Source organism: Arvicanthis niloticus, chromosome 11, assembly GCF_011762505.2.
Source record: "Arvicanthis niloticus isolate mArvNil1 chromosome 11, mArvNil1.pat.X, whole genome shotgun sequence".
NCBI lineage: Eukaryota > Metazoa > Chordata > Mammalia > Rodentia > Muridae > Arvicanthis > Arvicanthis niloticus.
This window is the reverse complement of record NC_047668.1, coordinates 15,450,269-15,457,211: the sequence shown is the minus strand read 5'-3', so window position 1 is coordinate 15,457,211 and position 6,943 is coordinate 15,450,269.

The following is a 6,943-nucleotide window of genomic DNA, read 5'->3' as shown; positions in this document are numbered from 1 at the left end:
CAGGATTATACAATGTATATTAATTGAGCAAATGTCCCATGGCTTGCCCCCTCTTCAGGATGGCCTTTGATTTTTCAGTCACTCATACGCAGAGCTCTACCCCAAGAACCAGTTATTCTCCTACTCGCTTTGCAGCTTGAGCAGCTGTCCAGGGTACTTAAATAAAATTAATTATTCTAAATCCTAAAATTATATAGTTCCCTCATTCCCTTTTAGAGAAACTGAAGATACCTTGCATGATAATTCAGTTCACCTTTCATTTTGTAACAGGGCTCTGAAGTCCTGCATGATAAAGGATTAGGAGGTTTATTTGTATTTTCCCATGAAGACCATATTAGAAGTGCACTGTGCCACTTTGCTCACAGCACAGAGATGTCATGGTTAAACATGAGGTCTCTGTATATTATAAACTCAAACATACCTAGTATAAAATTGCTCCTCTGCATCCCTAGAATGTGGTCTTCTCCTCAGTCAAAGTACATCACACATCAGAAAGGCACAGTGTCTCAGAAACAGCCCTCTTTGGGTGATGGTCAACCTCTTTCCGACATAGAACTTAATCTGTCTCTGATGTGCTTTATCATTCCATCTTTCTGGAGGGCCATTTGACTCTGTGTGCCTATCTGTATCTCAGATAATAGAGTAAAAATCAGCTTCTCTCACCAAATTGTCAATGGTAAGTGCTGCAATTGCTTTGCTCAAAACTGAGTCCTCAACTCGAAAGCTACAAAAGTGCAAAGGACTTTTACTTCATATCCCTTGTCCCTTTCTCCTTTTTTCTTTCTTTCTTTCTTTCTTTCTTTCTTTCTTTCTTTCTTTCTTTCTTTCTTTCTTTCTTTTACTCTTTCTTTCTTTCTTTCTTTTCTTCTTTCCTTCTTTCCTTCTTTCCTTCTTTATTTTCAGATGCTGAGATCAAGCCTGGGGCTCTACAAACCCTAAGCAAAACACTCATTTCTGAGCTTTACATAAAAAGAAAATGCTAAGTATAACACTGATATCTATATATTCATGACTTGATAATGAAGCAATACAGAGCTGTGATTGGCAATCACTCTTTGGGAAAATGCAAGGAGGAATTTTGAACATCTTATTTAATTATTATAATAAACTATTAAGCCTGCAGTTCTTGAAGTGTGGGCTGAGGAAAAAAAAACTTTTATAATATAAATGTATTTGCCATTTTCTTTTTTCTTAATTTTTATTGGATATTTTATTTACATTTCAGATGCCATCCTTTTTCCCCATTTCTCCTCCCTAGAAAACCCCTATCCCATACCCCCTTCTCCTTTTTGCTTTTATACAATTTTTTAAATGTCAACCAAAGGCTTTATAAATTTGGTAATGCTCAATATCAATCAGAAGTGTAACCTAATACCCAATCTAGATATATCAACTATCTTTGACTGGCGAAGACATGTGAATATCCGCCTCCATGTCTGCCCCCCTCCATCACCTAGCTCCTCCTTTCCTTCTCCTCCTCCTCTCCTTAGTCCTCCTCTCTGTACTCCTCCTACCTTAGCTCCTCCTACATATCACCCTTCCTGTTAAAATAAAACTTTTCTCTCAAAATACAGTTAGAGCACAACTATACTAATTTATGTCAGTAAGGTGCAAGATAGACCTAATACCCAGTCCATCGTTTTGTTGACTAAGCAGAACCTCTGTCATCTGTCCTAAATAAAAGACTTAGTTCTGAACCTGGCTTTTTTTTCTTGGCTTTAGAATGAATGTCAGCTGGAAACCATCCTCTCAAATGTTTTCTCTCAAAGTAAATAGCAAGGATTGTCTATGAGACTATAAGTTTTCAACCCCATCAGAAATCCAGAATGACTGAGTTAACTGAGATTATGGGAAGCACAAAGCATAGCTTCTAAAACATAGCCAATTTGTAGAGACCTCTGGACACCTGGACAGTCCCTATACTACAGAATGTTGGAGCATCTGATCTTCAGCCTTCTGGCCCAGGATCATCTCACAGACCTAGTGATGCAGAATTATTAAGGGCTGATTACTCTGTCTTGGCGGATATAATCAGTCGACTATTCTGCAAGTGTGTCCTTTTCTGGACAGTAATTTGTCTGTAGATGGAAAGAGGCAATTCTTGCCTAGTGGCTGTCTCACCACAATTGGAATAACTTCAAAGATGCTCAATTTCTTCTTGGAATCCAAGACAGGAAGCTGTCAGGAGCAGATAGGTCTCTAATCAAAATTAACATTAATATAGAAATGTTTGTAACGTCAATTCTGTGGATTTCTGATGTTTTGAAAACCAACTATCAATGTAAGGTAATCTGGGCTGTTGTCTGTTAACTCCTCTCAGCTATTTCTAAAGAAAATATAGAAAACTCCCTAACAATAAACTCAAAGCCATGAATTTGCTATAGGCCCTTAACTCACAGTCTAACCATCTCAAATAAGTTAAAAATGTTAAAGAAGGACTGGGTCTAAGCCTTGTATTCCTAAATGTGTTATACAGGCGCAATGCCGATGATAGTAACAATATTCATCTCACTTTTATATTTATAAGAAGCTCGTACCAATAAAAACCTTAAATTTGAAATCAAAGTAAATTTTGTACCATTTAAGAAATTATAATTCCATCTTAATAACAATTATGCATATTTCTACCAGTAGATTATGGCTATGCAATAAATCCTAGCTTATCCTCCCTGTTCCACCAAAACCACTAATTTTCCCTAGAAAGACAGCCCAATATTAACCACCTCAGTCCCCAAGCCCAGGGAATAGGGGCACCGACTCTTCATTAACTTCTTCAAGCTGATTATGGGTGTTGAGATATTAGAAGAGGGGTTGAGGGAAGAATAAATTGATAAGCCTCTGACACTGTGTCTTCACTGCATCCGGCTGGAATTCCAGGACATCAGAGGTTTGAGCAGGTGTGCTCAGCTTGCCTGATGTGTAGATACACCAAGGCTGTGTATTCTGCAATATACAATTCTCAAAACAAACTTTAGTATCGAGATAATTGTTTGTTTGAAATTTTGGAATCTAGTCTTCTGGTTGCCTGCCTTTATCATGTCTAATCCATATAATTCTGGGCATTTCTATGAAGGTGTGCTCCCACCATCCTCCCATTTTCGCCTCCCTGTTCTCAAATTCCTCAACACTAGGGAATCCAATCTTTCAGGCACCAAGGCCCTCCACTTCCACTGATGCCTAACCCCTTACCCCCCTCCAATTACTATGAGGGTGTGCTCCTACCATCCTCTCATTCCCACCTCCCTGCTCTTGAAATTCCCCAACACTTGGGGATCCACAGTTTAGGCACCACTGCCCTCTACTTCCACTGATGCCTAACCCCTTACCCCATCTTTCCTCCTCCAATTACTATAAGGGTATGCTCCCACAATCCTCTCATTCCCACCTCCATGCTCTTGAAATTCCCCAACACTAGGGAATCCAAACTTTAAGGTACCAAGGCTGTCCACTTCCATTGATGCCTGGCAAGGCCACCCTCAACTACCTATACAGGTGGAGTCATGAGTCCCTGTTTTGTGTTCTTGGGCTGGAGATTTTAGAATGGCTACTCCAGCTTGTTTCTTAGGACCATTTGCTTGGAAAAATTGTTTTCCAGCCTTTTACTCTAAGGTAGAGTTTGTCTTTGTACTGAGGTGGGTTTCCTGTATGCAGCAAAATGCTGGGTCCCATTTATGTATCCAGTCCATTAGCCTATGTCTTTTAATTTGGGAATTGAGTACATTGATGTTAACAGATGTTAAGGAACAGTGATTGTTGCTTCTTGTTATTTTTGTTATTAGAGGTGAAGTTATCTTTGTGTGGCTATCTTCTTTTGGATTTGTTGGAAGAGGGTTACTTTCTTGCTCTTTCTAGGGTATAATTTCCCTCCTTGTATTGGAGCTTTCCTGCTATTATCCTTTGTAATACTGGGTTTGTGGAAAGATATTGTGTAAATTTGGTTTTGTCGTGGAATAACTTGGTTTCTCCATCTATGGTAATTGAGAGTTTTGCTGGGTAGAGTAGCCTGGGCTGGCATTTGTGTTCTCTTAGGGTCTGTATGACATCTGTCCAGCATCTTCTAGCTTTTATAGTATCTGGTGAGAAGTCTGGTGTAATTCTGATAGGTCTGCCTTTATATGTTACTTGGCCTTTCTCCCTTACTGCATTTAATATTCTTTCTTTGTTTTGTGCACTTGGTGTTTTGATTATTATGTGACAGGAGGTATTTCTTTTCTGGTCTAGTCTATTTGGCGTTCTATAGGCTTCTTGTATGTTTATGGGGATCTTGTTCTTTAGATTAGGGAAGTTTTCTTCTATAATTTTGTTGAAGATATTTATTGGCCCTTTAAGTTGGGAATCTTCACTCTCATCTATACCTATTATCCTTAGGTTTGTTCTACTCATTGTGTCCTGAATTTCCTGGATGTTTTGGGTTAAGAACTTTTTGCATTTTGCATTTTCTTTGACAGTTGTGTCAATATTTTCTATGATATCTTCTGCACCTGAGATTCTCTCTTCTATCTCTTGTATTCTGTTGGTGATGCTTGTGTTGATGACACCTGATTTCTTTCTTAGGTTTTCTATCTCCAGGGTAGTCTCCCTTTGTGATTTCTTGATTGTTTCTACTTCCATTTTTATGTCCTGGATGGTTTTGTCCCATTCCTTCACCTAAGATACTGCCCGAGTTAGAGCTCCTGGGATCCCTGCTTCCTCTGGGTTCTTGGAGAGCTGCCACCCAAGATCTGCTCAGTGCTCTGGCCCAGACCGGAAGCATATTTGCCATTTTCAATTGTGGGAAATTACACTACTATCAAAGCAATGACGATATACATGCTGTGGGACTGACAGAAATTAAGGCGGCTGAGTCAATGGTACTTTTGCTCACTGGTCACTTTTCTCATGTAATACCCTCATCATACTAAATACAGAATTGATAAATTGTGCGTATTTAGCCATTAACATTTGGCTCACATTTAAAATAAAGAAAAAGTGTCTCTTATATTCTAAAGATAATAGCAGACCATATTTATTTGTGCATAACAATATTTAAGCTTTCAAACGAAAATTCAAATTTTAGGAAACTTCTGTCAACATGAGCATTGACAGCTTCTATGTGCTTACTGATAAGGCTGGTAAAGATATTTTAAATATGGCTTTATTATTTTTTCACATTGAGCAACAAAATATGTCAATATTTAGAAGACTACATAACTGAATTAATCCAAGTTTTAAAAATAATCAATGTATAAAAACAAAATTATGCATTGATGAAAATATGAACATATGCATGGATTTTAATGGCCATGATCTTTAAAAAGTTTCTTAATATGATTCTAGATTTCATGTCATAACTAACTTTTAAGAAATTATTTTTTTAATGTTGAAGAGATGGCTCCACAGTGAAGAGCACTTGCTGCTCTTGCAGGGGGCCCAGCTTTCGATTCTAGCACCCACCTGGCAGCTGACATCACCTCCAGAGGAACCAATGCCCTCTTCTGAGTTCTTCAAGTACTAGGTATCCAACTGTCGCACACATATGTAGATGTTACACAAACATATAAAATGAAAATAAATTAATCTTTTAAATAAACAATAAAACTTTTGTTTTTTGTGTAGTATCTAAGAGGAATACATACTTATCTGACAAGACTATAAAATTTAACATCGCTACCTCCTTATATAACTGTGTGACCTAGAATTTCTCTAATACAACCTGAACAACATTTTATAGTAGAATGAATACTGAAAGGATAGAAGCATCTAAAGTTTTCTATTAAGCTAGACATTAAAGAGGACCCAAGATATTAAAAAATATCACCCCTCTATTTCTTGTTCCATGTAAAACAAATTTCTCTTCAAAATGTTATTTGCTACATAACTAGTTCGCCATCAATAATTTACATGAACTAATGAATTTCTGCACATATGTTTTAGAATTTAATGCAGTAAGTATGGATAAATGGAATGAAAATAATCCAAATTATTGTTTGTTGTGGTTTGTGGGTTTTTTTTTTTTTTTGGTTTTTTTTTTTTTTGTTTTTTTTGGTTTTTCGAGACAGGGCTTCTCTGTTAGCTCTGGCTGTCCTGGAACTCACTTTGTAGACCAGGCTGGCCTCGAACTCAGAAATCTGCCTGCCTCTGCTTCCCAAGTGCTGGGATTAAAGGCATGCGCCACCACTGCCTGACCCAAATTATTGTGTTGTTACTCAAGAGTTGAAGGGGACTTTGGGATACAAATGTCTATGAGTTCTGAGCAGTGCTCCAATGAGTGTCGTGGTTCTTGGCAGCTTGGTGGACATTGAGACTGGAAGATGTTTCACAATCAGCAAAAGAATCAGGATTTGTATGGTGGTCAGAAGAATGGAGACTGGGTCCTATCTCTAGCTCTGGAAGAGAATGGGCTTCCAGGTCTGTATAGGAGACCAATAAATGGTAATTACATAAGCCTACTCCATCAGCCCTGAGCAGTGTAAGATCATTGTGTATTGTGTACAGGCTTCTCCGTAAAGACCAGAGACTGCCATCCTCTGGATATGTGTGTCAGAAGACTCTGTCTAAATAGGACTTGGAACCACCTGGATAGAGCAAACTCCCTCAAGAAAAGCTGCATGTACTAGAGACTTTAGAAAACCTGTCTAGAATGCTTGCTCAGAAGTGGATCAGGACAACGAAGTCTCTGGCCACTGTCCTCTCTGGCTCCTTACTAGTGTGCTGTGTTAATAAGCTCTGCCTATCTTCTACATGACAGCCTGTTTGTCTCATTTAAATTGTTGCAGCAGAGATGGCAAGGACCAGGGAAACAAAGGGAGTCCTGACAAAGATCTTGGTCACAACAGTTACCTTAGACTTATGGATTAATTAAACAGATTTGAAATAAAATTCAGAGAGCCTTATTTCCAGTAGTAGGGGGTAGAATATTTGTTACCCGAATTGTACTTCTAATTTGTGTATTTATTTGTTTTAT